Genomic DNA, 25,358 nt, shown 5'->3' with positions numbered 1-25,358 from the left:
TGATAGACCTCACAGTTCCACTTACGAGTTCTGTGATGCTTTGACAATATTTTTTACTATGTCAGTATCAGTGTGTACCACTGCCATACTGTTCACCTAAAAATGTGTCAAGTGCCAGGCATCTATCCCCTACAGTCTAGCAGACAGCTCAAAGACCATCCTTCACAGAGAAGAAGCTGCAGATTACCGGCAATGATGTTTGAATTTAAAATGTATTTCAAGCAAGATGTTTTTCCTGAGGCCATTACTTTTAGAATGCTGTATTTTCTAACCTGTACGATTTTACAGGACAGCTAATGAGCTCCTCAGCTCCTTCTGTGCTCTCTCTGTCAATGGAGGACTGGGACCCTGAGACTGGGGGATTTGAGACTTCTTTAACTTGGCTTTCATGCTTGGTTTATTAAACTATTCATTTTGAAGAAGAGTAACATTAACCTCTCACAATAAATGGAACATGCCTGTCAAACACTTTAGGTAGGACGTAGGTAGGATATCAGTCAAAGAATGAATGACATTCAATTCCTCTCTCACTCCCGAGACTGAGTCAGCCCTGGTTACAATGCTCCCCAGCAGTCAAGATGCCTGTCAAGTTTGCTCAGAAGAACAACCAAGCTTGTACACTTCCGCAGTTCCTTTCTTTCTTTTGGTGTGTTCTCAGCTTGCCAGGAATTGATTTCCTCTCCTGTGCTTTATACATTTCTATTCACATGCCTGATGCTACCAGACAATTTATTAAACTTTATCTTGTTTGTATATATTAGTCACAGCTCTGGGACAGGGTGACTTAATAAAATGCCCATCCTCCTCTATATCTGGAATTCTAGCCAGAGAACAAGATGAAGGACACCCAATGGACAATCAGTGACATAAAGAGCAGTCTGATTGAAATAAAAGTTAGTCTTGAAAACTCTAAATATTTTTAGTACTGATGATTGAAGGGGTCTCAGACATCAGAGTGGAACCAAGAAAACCTGTGGTACTGAGTTTTGAGCGATTAAACCAAAATCTTTTTCTCTACATAATTTCTAGCTCTTAAGTTAGGTGGTTTTGTTTTGTTTTGTTTTTTAAGGTAACTGCTTTGTTCTGAGGAAGGGAGAGACACAAACAACCCAGGTGTCCTTAACTATGGCTACTTTCCCATCCAGGTACAGTGAGGGGGGAAAAGCATCTTCCATCTGGTTAGCTGTGCTAGGTACAACTACTGCCTTCCAAGGGTGAGTATAGCTTCACACCAGACAGACACAGAATTACCATCTGAGACAAGAAGTGTGTGCTTCCCTGCATATGAATGCACACCAACCCAGAGTTCCCAGACTGCCACCCTATCCTGACAGAATTAGGAAAAATTAAAGTAGCTTGTTTACATTTTTGCAGCTTCCATGTAAAAATCGACTTTACAGATTCTTTCATTAAAGAATCTGATCAGATAATCTTGCCAAGGAAAGATAACCTAGCATCAAATCCACGCATAAAAGCAGAGAAATGAGCAACCTTCCAATGGGTGACTGCAGTGGGTCCTCAGGAAGCGCAGTCACTCCTCATGGAGCCCCTATGCTGTTCCTTCCAGGAATTTCATGTACTGTGAAGGCATCAAAAATGGTCAACCAGCGGTTGTACGGCATCCACCTGGGTTCTCCCACAAACAGCTGTATGGCCTTCACGTAGTTCATGTCATCCAGTATAAAGCAATGATAGATGTCAACATGATCATGTCCCCCTTCTCCATGGAAATCCGGATCCACTTGTCTTTCCTGTCCCTGATCTCAAGTACCCACTGACCTCCAAGATGTATCAGATCTCCTCATCCAGGTGTAGGTATTACTTCAAAAACACCTTGATCTTCTCTTTGTAACCAGGAAGTTCATCGTTGCATATGGTGATGATATCCATCATCCAGGGGTCTCTCTCTCTCTCTCTCTCTCTCTCTCTCTCTCTCTCTCTCTCTGCCCCCCTCCAGATCTTTTCCAGTTCTGGATCATTCATTCTTGCATTTGTCACTACCGAGCTTCCATTAGACCATGCCAAGCATGCACAGCTGCTCCAGGCCCACCTGGCAGTCTGGCTGGGTGTGATGGGGCAGCCTTCAGTCGTCGGTGGACTGATCCACATACCAGGCTTGCACCACAGTGACAGGCAACTACAGACTCTGAAGTTAGGTGTTCAAACCAGTGGAAAGACTATGATTTGGAGAGCATACCCTAGGTGGGGTTTAATAGCTACCACATTTTATTTATTTACCTCTTATTAGGATTCTGCTATTTAATAAGATTATAAATAGGTCCATTATGTCTATAGTATTACAGACAGCCACAGTGAACTAGTGAGGAAGGTAGTTGTGTAAGTAAAGGCTAGGTCACTGCTGGTGGCTCTGTGACCAGAACCACATAGACCTAAAAACAGTACTATGCTTTAGACTCTTCTAGTAGTCTTGAAATCCAATATTACGGCTTCTTTAGTATATAAACAATATAGTGCTTCCAGTCCTGGTTAATATTAAGAAAAATAAATTCTCTCATCTTTTAAAAAGGATGTTTAAAAAAATGGTCAGAAACTGATCAACATGAATAACAACTTTAAATTGTTTTTATGAAAATTGCACTGAAATTGTTGCAGCACTTCAGGTGAGGACAGTGGAAACCTATGTTTTTCTGGACAGATGCCTTTGCAGCCATCTTCCCAGGTCAGTCAGTATGTACTGTTGTTTCTTTAACCTGAAATTGGATATGGAGTCACTGGCTTCTGCTTTCTCTCTTGGAAAATGAGTCCAAAATGTCATTGTTTTAGCCACACAAAATCAGCCATGGTGACCCACCTACATTTCCAGTACTCAGGTTTGGGTACAAGGATCCCCAGGGTATCCTGGCTAGCTAGACTTGCCGAATCACAAGCTCTGGGTTCAGGGAGAGACTCTACCTGAATAAGTAAAATGTAGAGCAATCAAGGAAAACACCTAACGTCAGCCTCTGGCCTCAGCATGCATGTGCACACACATATGCATGCAAACATGTATACATACATTCATGACTACCACAAACACATTTATTTTCAAAAATAAAAGTCTTTACTCTTTATGTTATACAGATTTGTGTGCATATGCATAGTCAGGTACATGCACAGAGGTATGCCAGTGTGTATGAATGACAGTAGTGTCTTGAACAAGGAGAGAGATGAAGCTATATCCTACAAAGTTGCTGTATTTTGCTCATATTAGATATGGATGAACCTGACATAGATCTATACTCTGAAATCCACAAACAATGCTTTTGGAAATCAAAGGTATAAATGAAAAGAGATATAACATCTTTATTCTAAGTTTGTTTGGAAAAGGAAAAGGTTTAGAATAGCCAAAAAAGTTAAACACAAATTTCATGAAGTTACATCGATTATTTCAAAACCAACCCTAAGACTTCAGCAATCAGAATATCACAATGATATTGTGTAGAAAGGATGAGTAAATTGATGGGGTAGAATGTGGAGTCCAGAGATAACCTCTCTCCTTCACAATCAGTTTATTTTTGACAAGGCCTGAAACAAGTCAGTGGGACAGGAGAGGCATGTCAGCCATTGCTAGAATAGAATATATAACACAAAAGGCAGTGAAGTTAGAGACTTGGCTCATACCAGGCTTGAAAACAATTTCAAAATAAAACATGAAACTGAATATAAAAGCTAAGACCAGAAAACTTCTGAAGGCAAACAGAAGGGGAAAAAAATCTTTCTGTTTAGGCAAAAATTTATGCAATGTGACACCAGAATCCTGATCCATGGAGGACAACTGGGAATTAACCTTCACAAAAATTATAAATTCTTGATTTCCAGAAGACAGATTTATAAAAATGAAATTAGAATCCTTAGGCTGAAAAAGAACATTTTAAAATAACATGTGTGGATAAGATGGTATTAAGAAGATATATTAAGAAGATAACTCTTGCAACTCAGTAATATAACAAACAATTCAATAAAAAGTGAGCAAAAGAATTGACTGGATTTTCCACTATAAAAGTACATTTAATTGTAATATAGTAAGTTCGTGAAAACATATGCAACATCTTTAGTAATTGGAAAAATGCAAATTAAAGCCAAATGCCCACAGGAATTGTTTTAATAAAAAGGCTGACAGTGCCAAGTATTAGCATGAACACCCTGAACCAGAGCCTTTATCTCTCACTAGCAGTGACACAATGCAGTAGACTCATTTGGGAACTAGTTTGGTGGTTTCTAGCAAATTAAATATATATTTAATACATGCCCAGCAATTCCATCCCCAGGTATCTTCCCAAAAGAAATGAAAACATAAGCTCATGCAAAATTTTGCCCAAAAATGCTTATAATAGAATTATCTATCTCTAACAGTTAAATACTGTGAAGGGGCAAAACAAATGCCCATCAACTGGCAACTATAAAACAAAATGTAGTAGATTCATATACTTGAACTCTACTCAAAAATGCAAATAAATTACCAAGATAGAGCAAAAGAAATGAATCCAAAAATATAGCTAAAACATACAAATACTGAACATTGCGTGGATCCAACTATAATAATATTCTAGAAAAAGTAAAACCACAGAACTAGAGCACAAATTAGTAGTCACCTGAGACTGTGAAAGAATTGGCTGGAAAGGGGCACAGACAACTTTGGGGGATCAGATGTTCCCTATGATGATGGTTGCATAACTGAAGATATTTGCTCAAAATCATTAAACTGTATGAATAAAATTATACATCAGTAAAGCTACTTTAAAAAACAGATATTTACTTTAAAAAATGGAAAATTTAGGAAAACAAGTTTGCTCACTCATAGTCTTCCCACCTTGATTTTTGTCTATCTGTATAAAATATAATGTATAAGATCAAGTTTACGTAATCTATTAGGACTGAATTTTTACTTTATTTCTAGCCTTTCAACAATAAATGCTAAAATAAACATTCACACACACGTGTGTGTGTGTGTGTGTGTGTGTGTGTGTGTGTGTGTGTGTGTGTGTGTGTGTGTGTGTGTATGTCTTTCTGTTTCCGTGTCTGATTAATATCTTGGGATAAATTCCAAAGATTAGCATAAATTATTTAGTCATAGAACATGCTAGCCTCAGTCACATAAAAGAGCACATCAGTGTGATCACACAGCTTCCTGCGGAGGACTTGGCTATCTTCTCTCCTTTCAGTCTCACAATCACCATGCAGAGTACCAGGCAGGACAGCATCTCATCCAGAACAGGGGCTCCCAGAAAAGCTAACTGTGGTTGCCAGAATTCAGTTTCTTATGGCTATAGGACCATCCCTCAGCTTCCATTGCTGCAAAAGAATACCCAAGATAAACAAACTGTAAGCAGGAAACATTTATTTTGACTTCTAGTTTCAGAGGCACTGGTCTCTGCTCATCTGGCTTGTGGCTTTGGGCTCATGGCTAAGAAAAATATCTTGGATTGCTTTGTGGCAGAAGAAGTTGCTTGCATCACAGGGTCCAGGAAGCAAAGGAAAAAAGAGGGTGAAAAGTCCCCAATTTCGACTTCTAGGGTGCACACTAAAATGATCTAACCTCTTTCCAGAAAGCCAGGTTTCCTGAAGATTTCATTACTCACCAGCAGCACCACAGGAGGGGAACCAAGCTGTTAGCCCATGAGCCTTTAAGATCCATCACAGGAGGGAGACCAAGCTGTTAGCCCATGGACCTTTAAGATCCAAACTATCACATGTGCCATTTCCTGCCATAGCCACTCCTCATAATAGGTTAGTTTGTTTCTTCAAAGCCAACAGGAAAGCATCCCCTGCTGCTACCTGTCCCAGATCTATTCTAATGGGCCCCTTTTATTGTAGCAGGTGCCCTGAAGATATTCTCCCTTCTAACTTAATGCCGACGCATTACATTTGCAGAATCTCAGTATCTTTGCCATGTACTATAAACTTATGGGTGTGCTCACGATCACACTCACAGGCCCATGTTCACTGAAAACAGGTTATACAGAGGTGTACACCAGGTTTGTGAAAATTGGGAACCATCTTAGCAGTGTGCCTAGCATAAAATATTTACACGTCCTGAAATTATGACTCAAACTGCCAAATTTATGAATTATGCTTACACCCTACCATCAGAGTACTAGTTTCCCCAGCACCCAATATTATCATTCTGTTTAACCTTTGTTGAAAAGAGGAAGATATTGATTTGGGGTATCTGAGCAGGGGTTATATTGAAAAGAGAGCAAGTATTGAATTTTTTGTTAGTGCTAAGATTTTTATGGTCTTCCACAAGTCTTTCCTTTGCAAAGTGTCTATTCAATTATTTGATTCTTTCTCTCAGTGTGGTGATTCTGTTGCCAGCTGTCCATATCCTTACTTTCCATATTAATATTAGCTGTTTGTGGACCATATAGCATGTCTATTCTCTTGGTATATCTTATGTTAAATTTGTTATAGGGGTTTGTGGCCATTTAAAAACCTTTAGCCTTTCCAGCTAACAAATGTTCATAACTCCAGTTCCAGGGGATCCAACAACCTCTTCTGTCCTCTGCAGGCATTGTACGACATGGGTGCACTTCCCTACATGCAGGCAATACACACATACACACAAAATAAAAATAATAAACAAAATATTTAATAAATAAAAACTTTTAGCTTTTCAAATAAGATCTATTAACAATAATGGTTTCTTTTGTTGTCATTTTATGTTTTTGTGCTTTTTGTTTCTAAAAAGTAAAGGAATTCAGTTAAATTTCCAGTTTCCATCTCAGAAGATGGTCAGAGATGGAGTGGGAAGCAACATCTGCAGATGTCTGAGATGCAGTGTGTGTCAGTCATCTAACTATTGCATAAGCTAATTCTTCACCTGGGGTACCTAGCCAGAGAGAAGAATGTGTCAATTCTTTCAGAAGAGACATACATCACATCATTCAGTTAACATTCCAGCCTTAGATGTCAGTTCCAATTTAGTCTCATCTAGTGTTGGCTTTGGTTTATCAAATTACAAGCTCTGAGTATTTGAAAACAAACAAGGGATAAAATCAGCTTTTTCTAAAGTGTTTTGCTTTGGTCTGGAGTTCTATCCCCATCTCTGAGTAATTGTTTCCATGTTATATTTACCATTTTCATTTGAATCTGGCATCTAAGACATGTTACTTTAAAAAATACTTTGGATGACAAAGACAGGCTTTGCTTATCAGGCAAGACTGCTTCTTCCTGTGGGTGTTCAAAATAATGAAGTATTTCCTTGACAGCACGAAATCAATTTATGAACCATCTATTGAAAGTCAGGTTCAAATTCCTCCTTCATTCATAGATTAGTGACTCACAATGAAATGGTATGAGTTCCCAGCTGCCCCATCTATGAACTGAGGAAATCATAGCAGCTGATCTCACATTCTAATCCTACTTGTGCTTGGCTCACAGCTCTCTGCTTACAATTTTTCCTTTGCCCCTTTCAAACTCCTAGTCTAAAATCTCACCTTCAGCTTCTCCCACTTTAATTTTCAAATTCCATTATTCATTCTCATACAGTAATCTATAATCCTCTCTAAATCAAATATCCCAAAGCAAAATCATATCCCCCTAAGACCTCTGGTTTTCTATGGATTTACACACCACCCTTGGTGTTCAGACATGAATAGCTCTTCCTCCTCTTTTTCTCACTACGTTTGTCTACTGTTGTTCTCATATTGTCTTCATCGGCCTTACCTCATAATTATCCACTGTAATCACTTCCACCTACCACATCAGTTCAGGCTCCTAGTCTGTCTTAGACAGTGTTGAAATGTCTGTATCTTTTTTGCCTTTCCTGATAGGATGGATCCAAAATGCTGTAACCAGATTAGCATTCCTATGGTTCCCTATTTTCTGTTGGATCGAGATACTGCAAAGCCTGGCAACGAACCCTTCCACAGTAGGAGTCAGCCTTGCTTCCCAAACTTTCTTTGTCTTACCCCTGATTATGCCTAGGGTCTTAGCCTCCCAAGGCTAAAATACTTGTTGCCACCTGAGCATATTCTACATTTTTGTCTATTCTTTGACTTTTAGCTTTGATTTTGAATTCTCATTTTCAGTGTTTCAAATTTCAATTAATGTTTGAGATATCTGCTTTAACATAAAAGTGATCATTTTAAAACTCCTACTTAAAAATACCAATACTTCTTATTATTGGGGATATAATTCATCCCTTGGTTTCTATTGGATTGATTCCAGAATCCCCTGCAGATTAAAAAAATCTAAAGATACTCAAATCCCGTAAATAGAATGGCATTGGCATAATATTCACATAGAACCTATACGCCTCTTCCCATAATTTTAACTTACCTCTACATTACTTATTATGTAAATTGTATATTTTTTATACCATATTAATTAGGAACTGGGCAATGCAGAAGGAACAAATCCGTTATCATGGGAAGTTCTTTTGGGCAGCCCTGGTGTGCAGAATGCCTTGGACTGAAGCACCAAGAGTAAAGACAATATTGCCCAGAACAAATGAGAAAAGACTGAAGATGAACATTAGTGTCTCCATAGCTCAGGGAGGAGTCAGTACTTTCATTGTGTGCCTAGCCACTCTTGTTCCTTCAAACGTCAGCATTACTGGTTTCTTCTTAGAAATGCATGTTTCCAACCTAAACATGGCCCTTGGGGAGCAAGGCCCATTGATGTTGATGTTCACTAAACTGGGAATTGAGAGGAAGATTTATAAAGCATTGTAGAGAAATATGGATGACTTGTAGGCCAATTGAGTGATGCAGAGCAGGAAGAATGAATCCAGGACACTCCCAAGGTGACATAGTAAAATGAAAAGAAGAATCATATTAGAGGGAGAATGAATCTTGAATTCCCAAGGGATTTTCCAGTTGGAACTGTCAGTCTAGAAAAAAAGTTCCGGAGTGGAGATGGATTTTTAAGAGTTGCTTAGATAGCCAGGCATGGTGGTGCACACCTTTAATCCCAGCACTCAGGCAGCAGAGTGAATGGATGAGGCAGCTCTCAAATTCCTTTTCCCCACTCAAATGAAAATTTCTGTGTCTTTAAAGGCTGGGGCATGTATCTAGACTTCAATATAGTTCCCTAACTTCAGTTCCTGTTTCCCTGACTCTAAGAAGCCTCTGTCAGAGAGCTGTGAATATGTTCTATTTAAAAAGACAGATGATTAACATGCGTTCTTATTCTGTTATTAGTATTTATAACTTGTCGAGCAGAATACACAGAATCTTACAATGTGAAGCAGAAAGAGAAAGGTGTAAGGTGGAACCCCAGTTTTCTCCAAAATTGGAGGATGGGCTTCAGGGAAGGCACTGGCAAGATAGGGGAGAAGGACCTGTCTAAGGGGACCGAGTGCTGCATGTCCAAAGAGAAATGTTCCACAGAGCAGAAGACAGGCCCTATGGGAGTCCAGAGAAATTGGTGTCAGGAAGATATGCACTTGGCTGCTAAGAGGTCAACATTCAACTTTGTCCAAGACATTTCTGTAGATACCCAGGGACAGCATGGCCAATCAACCAGACACCCAGGGACAGCGTGGCCCATCCACCAGACACCCAGGGACAGCGTGGCCCATCAACCAGAGAGTGCAGCACTCTGAAGAACAGAGAGCAAGAAAGGAAATGCAGAAACAAAACTTGGTTATAGCAGAGTTGCCTTGTGTTCTCAATGCCTTATGAAGGATTTAGTGAAACTGCTCTCCCGATTTCCATCCCAAGAGTCGCTGGCATCAACGTGGCAGGAAGCCACTCAGACAAGTTGTATCCTCCACTCAGACAAGTTGCTCTGAGCGACCTTTTCCTAGGGCAGAATCCTTCCCCGGGCTTTTCCCTCTCCTTTGCAGTCTTACCCAGTCTTTCATACATGCTCTAGTGACATCTCTGGCTCCTTTGAGGAAAAATAACTCAGTCTTTAAAGCTGGGACCTTCTCTTCAGAATGCCATTTGTACAGTCACAACTGGACTGGCCTCACACTCTTCCTGTGATGTAAGAGGAGAGCAATATTGTGCTTGCTTTGCAGGTGAAAACTGAGGCTCAGTGACTTTTCCAACTCACTGAACTGCACAGCAACCACCTGTCTTATTTACTGTACTAATGTATTCATTCCATATCTTTCCATGAAAGATTTCAGGTAGGGAGCACCTGAAAAATAATGAGTGAGATGTCAGAACCAGAGGATAAAATAGCATAGATATGCAACTGCTACATCACTATATAATTGGCATGACTGAGCTTTAAATTTAGCTCTAAGTTTTTTGGCAGTCAAACAAAGAGGCAGACACTGTCAATTATGCAGTTCCCGTTTGCGGAAAAGTGCCAAAGTACATCCTTGCCTAAATCTCAAAACAAGCTTTGTCTTCAAGTAGCCAGCATTTCTCTAAAGAAGTATAGTGAAACCTGGCTTGCGGTGGCTCTACTACTTCCTCTTGGTAAAATTCCATAGGAAGCCTTAAGTTATAATAGACTTTCTAGCTAATTGATCACTAGTAGATTTGCTTCTATAAGAATATAAAGCCTTGCATCTTGGGTTAGATCTCAATGTTCTTACTTGTGCTAAATTCTATATTAAATATCATAGATTAGTGCATTATGCTAACTCTTCAATTGACCTAAAAGTTAGGTAGCTTTTCTAAGTATCTACATATTTGCATATACACACAGACACACAGACACACACAGACACACACACACAGAGAGAGAGAGAGAGAGAGAGAGAGAGAGAGACTTTAAAAGAAAAAATGAACACAAAGTTATTTTTAGAAAAAAGGACTGGGAAGCTGGTTCTGTAAGTAAAGTATTCACCATGCAAGCATGAGGACCTGTATTCAAATCCCCAGCATTCAAACAAAAGTGAGGCACAGTGACATTCATCAGGAATCTCACTGCTGGGGAGGCAGAGACAGGAGGATACCTGTGGCTTGCTGGCCAGACAGTCTAGCTGAATCAGTTCAGTTAGAACTCTGTCTCAAAAAGTAAGACAGAGAACAACTGAGGAAGACACCTGACATCAACCTCTGGGTTACACATGCACATACACAGACACACACACACACACCAACACACACACACACCACACACACCACACACACAGACACACACACACCACACACACATACACAGACACACACACACACAGACACCACACACACCACACACAGACACATGCACACACCACACACACAGACACACACACACCACACATACACACACCACACACACACCCCCCACACAGACACATACAGACACACCACACACATAGACACACACACATCACACACACACAGACACACCACACACACAGACACACACACACACCACAGACACACAGACACACCACACACACACAGACATGCCACACACACAGACACACACACACCACACACACACACACAGACACACCACACACATAGACACACCCCCCAGACAGACATACACACACATACCACACACACACAGACACACCACACACGCAGACATGCAGACACACACAGACTCAGACACACACAGGCACACACACACCCACAGCTCCCACACACAGACACACACAGACACACACACAGACACACACACACCACACACACACCACACACACACATAGACACACACACACACTACACACACACACAGACACATGCACACACACAGACACACCACACACACAGACACACACACACAGACACACCACATACACAGACACGCAGACACACACAGACACGTAGACACACACAGACTCAGACACACACAGGCACACACACACCCACACCCCACACACACAGACACACACAGACACACACACACACCACACACGCAGACACACACACCATCCACACACACACACACACACACACCACACACACACACACCACACACACATCCACGTATAACCATATGTACATACATATACCACAAAAATAAAAAGAATAAAGGAAAAGAAGCTAGCATCCTTGGATTTCAGGAAATGATGATTAGTGTAACTGAAATGTCACATATTATTCTGTGTTCCTCAAATATACATTGCAATGACTAAAAGAAACAAAAATGTGAGGGCCATTTAGGCAATGATTATAGCAGATACTAATGCCTCCCCTGACTCTCAGGCACCAATGATCACTCACACTTTTAATTTATCACAAACCCCTATTGGATGCCAATAAAGTTGTATCAATATGGTCCCTTCTGTCACATGAAGTGCCAAATGAACCATGCATTCAGTGTTGTAGCTGCATGTCTCATTAGGTAATCTATACATGGGCATTCAGTCACTGCATTACCACAATGTTCCCAAGGTATGATTGTTCTTCTAAAACTGAGTGTGTGTATGCAGAAAGCCAGTCTGTTGAAATGCATTTAATGAACACCTGCTGGTCTCAGAGTCTGAGGAAGACACTGGTCCAGAATACTAAAGAAACAAATCATTCTCTCAGTCAGTGAGGAATTTTAAATTGGTTGAAGAGACAAAATATGCACACAAGTGATGCAGCTAAGAACACATACAAAATAATACACGGCACTAAACAGCAGTGGACATCAAGGTGGTGGATAAAAGGAAAAGCTCTAAGAGGATGAAGAGCCAAGTGGTTACCTCCAAGTTCAACAGCTGATACAAAAGGGTTGTAGATCCTGGAAAACACTTTGCTAATTTTCCCAAGGTCAGTCAGAGTTACTTCCAGAATTCCTATGTGAAGGCTGCTGCTTAGGACTCTAACTTAAGACCAGCCCATGTGTGGGACAAAATTGATGGGGACCATAATAAACAATGCATAGAAAATGGCAGGGATCCTACAATGATCCCAAGAAAGGTCAAAATGCCACTCAAGGAAGGAAACAGATACCATTTTAATTGATGAAATTTCGCATTGGATAGCAATTATAAACACATGTATAAACCTATATAAAAAGTATTACTTCGTGATTCATTTACTAACCAAGAGATTTTACCGGATGATTATATGTTGGGTTTTATGAAAAAAAAAACATTTAATTAAACTCACTGAATGTATGGAGGTGCACAATATAAATTCAAAGGGTTATAATAAAAGATAATTGTTTGCATTAGATTTACTACCTGATAATTTTCCTTGAATGTATTTTCTAAAAAAGAATTTCTATTCTTTATTACTCAGCAGGCCTCAATTAGATATATTTGTTCTCTCAGACTAAAGACTATAATCACATTCTGTGAAATGTCTTGCCATACTGTTACTAATTATATATTTTTTTAAACTTTGCAGATACAAGATCTTCTTACTCTAGGCGTTTTGCAAGTGAATAGTTATTAGCTCTGTTCAAAATAGTCAGAAAACATGAGAAATCTACTCAACCTACCAGAAGAGAATGAATAGGAATTGACTATAGGCTTGTTCATTCAGAAAGGGTAACACTCGTCAAAGGTGCTTCAGTGCATTCAGTGCATTCTGCACTCTGTGGGGGGAACTCCAGTACATGGCTGGAAACACGTGGGCAGCACACTAACTTGTTCGCGCTTTTCATACTATGTCTTTCCCCAGAACCACCCTCTTTATTCTATTGCTGTCAACTACAGGCTTGTTCTAAATACTCAGTGTAAGTTTTCTTATAGGATAGCCTTAAGGTGGCTTTGGAACTGTTGCTTATGAAATGAAATCTTAATTATCAATTCCAAATATAAGCAAAAATGAAAAGCCAAGGAATACCCAAGAGTGGTATGGTCATTAACTTTGGTTGGAAACAGGGTTTCTGTTGTAAGCAGTAATGGGAAATGGAACTGTAAAATAGATTGATGCAAATCTGCAGCATTAAAGAGACAAGCTCATCTCCAAACACATGAATGATCAGCAGAGGCAATATAAAAACACCTGAAATCTAAACAGCAGACTTCAAAAAAATACACTGGTAGAAACTGAATTGTAGAGGAACTATTTTAAATAAATACATTGAGCTGAATGAAAATACAACATAAAAATTTATGAGACACTGTAGCAGTGTGGAGAGGGACGTTTGCAGCAATACATGCCTCTATTCCATACATAAAAATTTAAAAACCTCTCACCTAAAATAAATTAAAAAAATAAATAAACCTAAGAGAACAAAATAAACACAAACTAATCATTTAAGTTCCAGAAAAGAAGTAATACAAATAAGAATGAAAGAGAATATAAAATTAAAAAACAAAAACAGTAGAAAAATTGATGAGCTGAACATGGTGGAGCATGCCCAGCCCTCAGGAGGCCAGGGCAGATGAATCTCTGTGAGATCAAAACCAACCTGGTCCAATAGTGAGTTCCAGGACAACTGGGACTACAGGAAGACACTGTCTCAAAAAAATTGATGAAACAAAAAGCTAGATCTTTGAAAAGATCAATAAACATCACAAATGTCCAGTGAGACAGAGAGAGAGAAAGAGAGACAGAGAGAGAGAGAGAGAGAGAGAGAGAGAGAGAGAAATACCCATATTGAGAATGACATAGACCGTCACTACAGACCCTACAACCTCCAGAGGATAATAAGGAAATACTATGAACTGTTATTTGAATTAGAATCATTTGCACTCTAATTTGAAAACTTAGATGAAATGAACCAATTCCTCAGAAACTACCCCAACTCAAAAAAAGGGAAAAAAAATTCATGTACTCAAATAGAAAGAATTAGAAACATTAAGAATTAAAAAAAAAATTGCAGGCTAAGATGGCTTTATTAGGAAATTCTACTAAATGCCTGAAGATTTAACACTAAAAGCTATATATATTCCAGAGTACAGAAGACGGAACATTCATTTTATGAAGCTAATATTTATTACCCTACCTTCAAGACTGCATGAGAAAAAGCAACGTCAAACAAACATCCCTCATTAACATAGATGCAAAAAGTCTTCGACAAAATATTAACTACTATTGAACAATATATAAAAAAGAATTATATGCTATGATCAAGTATGATTTAACCCAAGGATGCAAGTTTGGTTCAGTATCAGAAAATCAATAATGTTAAAAGAGAAAATTATATGATGCCAAATTTAATTTTATATGTCAAAATTGAATGGACAATATGGTGCCAGTTACTTGGACAAATATTATTCTGGGTATGTCTTTGAAGGTATTTCTGACTGAAAAAAGCAGGTTGCCCTCCCCAATTTGGATAGGTCCTGTTCAATCCACTGACAGCTGGAATAAACTGAAGACTGAGTGAAAAAGAATATTTTCTGTTTGATGCTGGGACATCAGCTTCCTCTACATTTAAACTTAGACTTATACTGAACATTTATTATGGCTATTTCTGCTTCACAGGCCCTTTGTCATGGGCCTGCAGCTGAGCTTCTCAGCCTCCATAACTGTGTCAGCTGATTCCTTACAATAATTGCAGTATAATAATAATATTAGCTCTGAGGTTCTGAAGAAAGGTGGGCATTACAAATTATTATTTCAATAGAAGCAGAAAAGATATTTAAAAAATTTAACATCTATTCATGATAAAAATTTCCAGAAAAAGAGGAAAACAGGAGAATATCCTGAACTTTTAAAAGGGGGCATCTAGAAAAATGTACAGTTAAAAATACACTTAATAGTCAAAGACTGGATACATATTTTTCAGACATCAGAAGCAAAGTAAGGATGTCCTCTGCAGTCACTGTCATTCAACATACTATTAGAAATTATAGACAGTTTAGTAAGACAAGAAAAGGAAATAGCACACAATTTAAAAAGGAAAAAAATAAAGCTATCAATATTGGCAAATGGCATAATTATCTGCATAGAAAATCTATAAACAACAACAAAACCAAAAACTATATTAGTTCATCAAGGTTCCAGAATGTAAGATCAACATTTAAACATTAATTCTATTTTTACATCTTAGCAATGAACAAAAAGACAGACTTTGAAATAAAAAATACAAAATCATTTGCAATCACTCAAAAATAAATGAAATGCTTAGGTGTAAGTGTAACAAAGCATGTGTAGGATTTATATGATGAAAATTATGCATGCTTAAGAAAGACAGCAAAGAAGACTTAAATCTATGGAAAGATACACCACGTTCATGAACCTAGCAAATATGCCACTTTTTCTCAGTGTAATGCAGCAACTGTTAAATCTCTGCAAGATTACGATGCATATGAAGAAGAATATTCTGGAAATCATATAAAAATTCAAAGGAGCTAGAATGTATTTTTTAAAGAATAATAAAGTGAAAACAATCTCCTGCCCCATTCATGGCAATGTAGAGTTTCAGTAGTCAGGAGTGTGTTGGATTGGAAAAGAAAGAGACAAATAGCCCCATGGGAAGGGAAAGAAGACCACAGGAAGGAGTTAGCTGAGGAGGAGGTGGGAAATAACGAGGAAGGGTCTGGAGCACTTGCTGCTCCTGCAGAGGACCTGAGTTTGGCTCTCAGCATCCACACCTGGTGACTCATAACTATCTGTCTGTAACTCCAGCTCTAGGGAATTCAACCCTCTTCCAGCCTCTGCAGTCACCTTCCCATGCATTGGCGTGCATACATGGTAGAGAGAGAGAGAGAGAGAGAGAGAGAGAGAGAGAGAGAGAGAGAGAGAAAAGCATACATACATAAACAAATAAATGTTTTAAGATTTCTTTTTAATGATCAAATTTAGACACACTGGAGCCAAGCACACAGTTCTAGAGCTATAACTGCAAAGGGAATGGGAATAAAATGTATATTGACAAGGTGAAAAGATCATTTTTAAAATAAAAAAAGTCCTAAGGGGCTGGAGAGATGGCTCAGCAGTTAAAGCACTGGCTGTTCTTGCAGAAGACCCAGGTTTGACTCTCAGCACCCACATGGCAGCTAACAACCATCTGTAATTCCAGTTTCAGGGAATCCAACACCATCTTCTGTCCTCCTTGGGTACTGCACAACATGGGTGTACTTACATACATGTAGGCAATATACTCATACACATAAAAGTAATAAATGAAATATTTTTTAAAATCTTAAAACATGCAAACAGGAAAGACCTAGCATGCTCATTGGCAGAGACTGGAAAAAAAGCACTTCACAGTGGTTGGGGGAAAGAAAATGCAATTTAACACCAATAACTTATGTTCTAGTTTCCTTTCTGTCTCCTCAATAAAACACCAGGAACAGCTTAGAGGAAAAAGGGTTTATTTCATTTTACACTTCTAGTCACAGTCCATCATTGAGAGCAGACGGCAGGAATTCAAGTCAGCAACCTGAAGGCTATTTCAGGCAGCATTTCTTTGGACTCTAAGTCACTCACAACCAAAGAAATCCATACAGTGGGAACCATGGAGGAAGCTGCTTGCTAGATGGCTCACTCATGGGCTCATGCCTAGTTAGCATTTTTATATAACCCAGAACCACCTGCCTAAGAATGGTACTGTCTGCTGTGTGCTGGGCCTTTTACATCAATTAACAATCAAGACTGTCCCCCATAAACATGCCCACAAGTCAATCTAATCTTACCTCAACAGAGGCTTCTCCATTTAGAGGACAAGTGAACAATTATAGCTAACCAGGACACAATGAAAAGAAATAAAAACCTTATCATCAGTAAGGCTCCCGCCTCAAGGTGAGGAGGACAGGAACAAGAGGAAACAAGATGGATCTTTGCAGAAGTAGGTATTGAAGATGCCCTCCTTCCACCAGGATGCATTGCCTAGGAACTGGGGCAGAGAGAAGAGAGCTCAGGATACTGGTTTCAAAGGAGCATATGAGGACCCTGAAGACATAGGGCACACAGAGGTTATCCTCTTTGTTTTTGCTCAAGTGTAGAAAGCTCAGGTATTACAAGACAGAAGAAAAAATTTAACCATCCCTTATATTAAGTAACCAGATTCTTGAGCTGGAGAGATGGCTCAGCTGTTAACAGCACTGGCTGCTCTTGCAGAGGACCTGGATATAGTTCCCAGCACCCACATGGCAGCTAACAACTGTCTGTAACTCCAGTTCTAGGAGATCTGATGCAGCTCTTCTGGCCTCTGTGGGCATTGCACAACGCAGGTGCAATGCATACATGCACAACACATACATGCAGGCAAAACATTCATACATATAAAATTAAAAATAAAAATGTATTTTTTAAAAAGTAACCAGATTCTGACTTCCACCATTCTACTTAAGAGATGACCTTTCCAACACAATATTTGTTAAATATGCATTTCTCTCAATGTGCCAAATATTTATGTTTTGAACAATCCTATACATATAACAATTCCCATAGTAATCCAATCTAGAAAAAAGGTCTAAAATGTGACCTTATAGTCATAATAAATGAAATGGAATGAATAAATAAAAATACACCTTTATTTTATTGTAGAAAAGTTCAATAAAGTGATGAGTGGCTGACATTAAGTATAAAGGTTTATTAGAATAAAATTTGTGGAAGCAGTATAGAATACAAGCTCAAAGAGTCGAAAGGAAAGGCAAACCCCAGACCTCTTCACAAGGCTCCATGTATTCTTATAAATGCTAGTGACAGGTGTCAAATGACCCTGGCATTTCTGCTATTCTGGGTTCATTTAAAGAAGCATGCAACACTTTTATTTTAAAATATCTATATTAAAATATACCAGAGAGCACATATTTTAATTACTTATACATCTGATGAAAATTTTGAGATGTCGATTTAAGAATCTGTACAAATATGCACATAGATGTTCACATTTTAGGAGGATTATCACAAGGATTACTTTTCTTTTCAATTTGACCAAACACCTGATGAGAGCGTCTGAAGGGAGGAAAGGGTTCTTTTGGCTCACAGTTTAGAGGAATACAGTCCATCATGACAGGGAAGGCATGGCAGCAGGAACAGCTTGTTCCATAGCACCAGCAAAGAAGCAGAGAAAGAGTGCCTCAGCTGGTTTTCTCCTGTTTTCTTTTTTATTCCGTTTAGAACACCTACCCATGGGGTGGTACTGTCCACATTCAGGGTGAGTCTTCCCTCCTCAAACTGCTCTGAAAACACCCTCATGGACACATTCACAGGTGCACCTCATTAGTGCCATAGTTGCTTCTTGCTCTGTTCAAGTTGACAGTTGGAATTCTACATCCCATTGATTTTCTACAAAAATGATGTGAATGAAGTAGATGAGCAGAAGTGGCAAAGTTCCAGAATTTTCTTTGGCAATGAACTTTATCTTGGGAGTAGAAATAAGGAATGATCCCTATAGCAATGGTCCCAAATTTGACATGAAGGGTGCTAAGAAGGCTTTGGATGTTAATTAAGGCAAGTTAAAATAGATGATCATACTACCTGGACAGGGGTATAAGGGAGAGTAGGAGCAAGTTACTGAATCCTGTAAGTCAGTAGGATCCAATTTAAAGGCTGAACTGGACTTTCCAAGGAAAAGAGAGCACAAGGGCAGAGGAACTCCAAGTTTGGGAATCAGATTAGTAGAGTGTAGCAGTAAGACTGTCTGAAGCTGCCAAGGTGCTGCAGAGGAGGAGAGGAAGATCTAACACTGAGGCGCAGAGAGCAATGCAGCAGAGTTTGAGGAAACATGCCTCAGATAGATGCCAAGGCCTGTAAAAGTGTTTCATGTTCCAGAATATTTCTGGGACTTATACAGAAAATACACAATCTCTAGATTCACCCAATACAAACAAAACTCCATTCTTCACATCTGAACTTAGAAGACAAAGGAAAAAAGAAATAAAACTCAACCTCATCCTTTCATTGCAACTTTGTTCTTCCTGTATACAAGCCTGTCTACTGTCTAGCAGTTAGGTTAAACATTATGCCAAATTCAGAATCCTTCCAGAAGTGATCTATGTTTCTAGAGTTAAAACCCAGAACTGAGCCAAGCATGGTAGCACACACCTTTACTCCCAGCACTCAGGAGTCAGAGGCAGGTAGATCTCTGTGAGATCAAGACCAGCCTGATCTACATAGAGTGTTCCAGGCCAACTGGGGCTAGAGGGAGACCTTGTCTCAAAAAGACAAAAAAAAAAAAAAAAAAAAAAAAAAGTAAAATAATAAGACCATGCATCAGGGAAACTGGTTACATTTACATCTATTATCCCTCCCGCTTCATCTCTCAGTACTTGCTGTTTAATAGATCCAAGCCTGGCCATCTCACAGCATCTTAGAATCAAGTAAGCCCTATTCCAAGACCAAAGAACTGATGATAGATCCTAAGGTCTGGCCTCCATGTGGCCCCACCTACTGTCCTGTGGCTATCCAAAGACATCATCTCTTTCCCTGGTGTTTGGCAGAAAGCCAAGAACTTCCCACTTTTGGATTCCTGGGGTCTCTCCCTCAGATGCTATATAACCCCCTACATGGGTTATAGTCAATGACTAGTCCTACAGTTTGGTTTTTGGTCATCTCATGGAATGCATTCATTTGAATCTTAATTAAACCATTTATTCTCTTAAGAAATGAATGCCTAATCTTCTAAAACCATATTTGGGAATCCAAGAGGCAAGAATTATTTTGATTAATCATTCAAAGTTTCAAGCCAAATGCCTCCCTTTAAAATAATTCAATAATGAAATCATTACTTCCTGAGTGTCAAAGTACAAGAAACCCAGGCTGAGAAGTCAGTGTGTGAAGATGTGTCCAGGGGAGGAACTTTGAGATGGGGAGAAGTCAGTGTGTGAAGATGTGTCCAGGGGAGGAACTTTGAGATGAGGAACTAGGTATCCATTAAGGCATATGAATGCTGAGAGAGGCAGCAGAAAAAGGATGAGACACCCTGTGTAGGGAGCTCAAAGCTCTTCTCCTGGATGATGTAATATGCCCAGTGGGACCTCCTAAGGGCACCTGTTCTCTTGGTCATCCAAAAAGGTTTCAAGCCCAACAAACATACACCTGAGCCCATCTGTAGCTCAATGTCTTCAACACCAATGTCATAATCCATGAAGGAAGAATGGATGATATGGACTCCACTAAAGTGAAGGGCTTCTGCTCTTCAGGAGACAACATCAAGGGAATGAAATGATAAGTCACAGAACTGGAGAAATATTTGTAAAAAGTCTGACACCCAAAATAAAGAACAAGATGACAAAACACAAAATAGCCACATAAAAATGGTTGGAAGGCCCCAAGAGACACCTCACCAAACAAGAGGTACAAATGACCATAATATGAACATGTTGTCCCATGTAATGTGGTCAGAAAATTCCAAACTGAAACAATAAATACACTATGAACCTGTTAGAAGGCTAAAATCAAAATACTGTCAACACCAAGTGTTGAGTAAGAATGTGGAACAACAAGAATTCTCATCTACTGCTGGTAGGAATGCAAAGTGCTTTGGAAGACAGTTTGGTGGTTTCTAATAAAACTGACAAAACTCTTACCATGTAACTCAGTATATGTACTCTCAAGTGAATTGAAAACTTGTGTCCACAAATATATGAATATTTGTCATATATCATAATTGCCAAAACTTGGGAACAACTGTTATGTCATTTGGTAGGAAAACAGATAAGTGAACTGTGGCACATCCAGATAATGGAATTTTACTGAGCACTAACAAGAATTGAACTGTCAAGCAACAGAGCCTTAGAGACATTTTAAATAAATAAAGATAAGCAATGCAAACTAATCTGAAAAAAAATCATACTGCAGTGGTGGTTCGTGTTGTTGCTGTGACAGAACTGAACTCACCTGGGAGATGGGCCTTTAAGGAATGGCTGAGGGGATTGTTTTGATTACAGTAACTGATGTGGGAAAACCTGCACACTGAAGGTGGCACCAGAAAATTTCAATCTGAAATAATAACAATACTTGACTGTATAAATGGAGAACTGAGCGGCAGTCGTTGGTCATCACTCTCTGCCTCTTAATTGTAGATGCAGCATGGCCAGCTGCTTCAGATTCCTGTAACCTTGGCTTCCTTGCCATTAAATGTAAGCCAGAATAAACCCTTTCTCCTAGAATTTGCTTTTGTCAGAAAATTTTATCACAGCAACAAGAAAAGTAATTAAGACTGTGTTTCCATCTATACAGCATTCTGAACAAAGCAATTGTAGCAGAGGAAGGTTATGTTGGAATCTTAACATTTTTCTATAAACCAACCACAGCTCTAAAAATACTCTTAAATTTTCTAAGACAAAATCCTATAACAACAGTGTAACACCCTCAAAAATTGTTTCTGGACATTCCCACAAGAGGGTTTCAAGTACTGTTTATTTGTTTATTTAAAATTTATTTAATAACCACATGATTAGAAGAATCATTTCATTATAGCTTTAACATATTTGTTAAAAATTTCCAGAGCAAATACATATCTCTTTCAAAAGTGGCTGTAAATTTTTAGGTTCACAGTTGAATTAATACAGTTTTAAAATATTGAACTCAGTATAAACCCTATAAAGTATAAAATTGAATGAATTTTTACCCTTTAAAGAAGATCTCCATTTAATTTTAAAATATGCTGTTTCCTACATTTTTAGTGCTACTAACACTTAGATGTTTTCACACATGCATTCCTAATCTCTATATATCTGATTATTACTAGTGACAGTCAGTTACACTCAGATCCTTGGCACCTGAGTATGGCTATAAAGTCATCAGGTAGATTTTAAAGGTAATGTTTATCACCTCTACTGACATGAAGTAAATTTTTATGCTTCCTCCTCGAATATAACTCATTTTTTGTTAATTTTTTTGTGTGCATATCATACAGAACATCCCAATCTTATTCATCTATATACCCACTTCCCAAATGGCATCCTACCACAGCCTCCCCCCACCACTGGAGCCCATATACTCTGTTACTGTCCACTGTGTTGTCAATGGCCCCAGCCATTCCCCAGTGCTTGTCCATCCAATAAATCTAGTCAGCCTACCTAGAAATCCTTGTTTTAGGAAGATCAGCTCTTCCTCATCTAGCAGCAATCAGTTGTCAATATTCCTTTAGATAAGATTGGTGTCTGCTGTTCATTTTCCCAGTTCTGTGCTGGGTTACTGTCTGGGAGTCTCTTGTGCCACCCTGTCCATCAACTCAAAGGAAAGATCTCCTGTCTGGCATTGTTCCTTGTTATGTAGCCTTTAGCTATACATATGGACTCTTAAAGATTTACACTGATCCCTTTAATCTTTGGTTATACTTTCTTTTGGGGTGTTTAAGACCATACAGTTGGCCCAGATAAACGAATTTACTTTTACTCTTAAGGTCGTTTGAGGATCTGTTCCTCAGGGGGCACATAGGCTTGGCAGGAGCCCCTGACTCCTTTCTTTTACCAGTTCAGTCTACGTGAAGATAAGTCAAATGTCCTCTGACCATGGCTGGCTTTGCTTGGAAGCATGGAGGAAATGATTCCTTTGTGTTGACCCTCCTCTTTGTAGACTGGACACTGGTTCAAGTCCATCTCGTGGGGTCTCCATGGCCTCCTTGATCAAGAGGACAGGTGACTTACCACAGTTACAGGACATTTTGAGAGATGCTCATAGTCCTCTGGAACTTAGTTGACTTAAGAGAGCAAGGAACAAAAACTATCCTTCATGTCCCTCTGACCAAATTAGTATATGACTCCAAGTATGGCTGTTAAACATCCAAGAAGGTTAGTTCCACAAGTCTTGTACTTTTAATTACCAAGTTCCATGTAGATAAAGCTTGGGCAAAGACAAACGTTCTGAGATAAATGTTGCCTAGACATGTATTATATTCCTTGGTCTAGTTGTATATAATTTGTTAGTAGGCTGTTAGGCTAAAATAGTTCCCTCTGGTTTTTTAAAACTAGCTAGGCATTATTCATCTCTCACATTGTCTAACACGTGCACTATGGTTTCCCCATTTAAGGTGCCCCAATTTTACCCATTTCTCTCTTAAAAATACCCTTCTCCTATGGTCCCACCTCTCTTGAGCTCCTTCTTTCCCTTTATCCTCTAGGTTCCTTGTACAATCTTCCCTCCCCCCTCCTTAAAATAATCCCATTTTTATCTACATCTCCCTTATTAACACCTGTTTCCTACGGTTCCTCTATTTCAGTCTTTCTTGTCCTTTACCTCCCTGGTTCCTTTTCATTATCCTGGTTCCTTTAATTATGTCTGGATACCTGCTCATATATCAGGATTTGGTGCTAGGATCCACATATTAGAGAGAACATATATCTTTTTTTTCTGTGTCTGTGTTACTTCACTTAGTATAACACTCTCTAGTTCCATTCATTTCCTGCAAATTTCATGATTTCATCTTTCTTTACTGCTGAGTAAAACTCCATCGTATAAATGAACCACATTTTCTTTATCCACTCATCAATTGAGGGACACTTAGGTTTCTTCCATCTCTTAGCTATTGTGAAAAGAGCAGCAACAAACATGGATGCACAAGTGTCTCTGCAATAGGATGTACAAGTGTCTCTACAATAGCCTGAGTTCTTTGGGTATATGCCAAGAAGTGGTATAACGGGGTCAACTGGTAGGTTCATTCCTAGGTTTTTAAGAGTTCTCCCCATTGCTTTCCATAGGGGTTGAACAAGTTTGCAGCCCCACCAGCCTCTCCAATATTTGGTATCATTCGTTCTCTTGATCTTAGCCAGCCTGACTGGGGTAAGATGAAATCTTAAAGTGGTTTTAATTTGCATTTCCCTAATTACTAGTGACGTTGAACACCTTTTAAGATGCTTTTTTAGTCATCTTGTTCTTTCAAGAGCTCTCTGTTCAGTTCCTTAGCCCATCTTTTAGTTGGGTTACTTTCTTTCTTGATTCTTTCTTTTTGGAGTTTATTATATATTCTGGATATTAAACCTCTGTCAGATGTGTCACTGGTGAAGATTTTCTCCCGTTCTGTGAGTTTTCTCTTCACTTCCTTGGTTGCTTCATTAGATGTACAGAGTTTTTAGTTTAATGAGGTCCCATTTGTTGATTCTTATCCTTGTTTCCTGAGCAGTTGATGTACAGTTTAGAAAACCCTTTCCTACATCTATAACTTGTAGGTTATTGCCAATGTTTTCTTCTAACAGTTTCAGAGTTTCAGGCTTCACATTGAGGTCTTTGATCCATTTGGAGTTGACTTTTGTTCAGGGTTGAAGATAGGGGTTTAGTTTCATTCTTCTACAGGTGGAGATCCAGTTTCGCCAGCACCATTTGCTGAACATGCTGTCTTTCCTCCAGTGAATGTTCTTGGTCCCTTTATCAATATCAGGTGGCTGAAATTTCATCCATTCATTCATATTTGGGTCTTGAATTTTGTTTCATTGATCTATGGGTCTATTTTTGTGCCAGTACCATTTGTTTTTAAATACCACAGCTTCTGAAATCCGGTTTAAAACCGGTAATAGAAACCCCCCAGCATTGCTCTTAGTGCTCAAGGTTGCTTTGGCTATCTGAGATCTTTTGTGCTTCCATATGAATCCTAGTATAGTTTTTTCCAATTCTGTGAAAAATGTCATGGGGATTTTGATTGGCACTGTGTAAAATCTATAAATGGCTTTCGGTAAGATGGTCATTTCCACAATATTAATTCTTCAAATTATTGAGCATGGGAGGTCCTTCCATTGTCTCATA

The 25,358-nt window shown here is 38.9% G+C and overlaps 1 protein-coding gene and 1 pseudogene across 2 annotated transcripts in view; one reads left to right on the top strand and one right to left on the bottom strand.

The window, feature by feature from the left end:
- The window catches only part of Xkr4 (XK related 4), a 509,976-nt gene that overhangs the window by 407,174 nt on the left and 77,444 nt on the right, over nucleotides 1-25,358 (top strand). The window lies entirely within an intron of this gene.
- Nucleotides 1,550-18,872, bottom strand: LOC115072268 (annotated as a pseudogene).

This window comes from Nannospalax galili, unplaced genomic scaffold, assembly GCF_000622305.1.
Source record: "Nannospalax galili isolate Female #2095 unplaced genomic scaffold, S.galili_v1.0 scaffold40, whole genome shotgun sequence".
Taxonomy (NCBI): domain Eukaryota; kingdom Metazoa; phylum Chordata; class Mammalia; order Rodentia; family Spalacidae; genus Nannospalax; species Nannospalax galili.
This window is presented reverse-complemented; position numbering and strand designations above follow the sequence as displayed.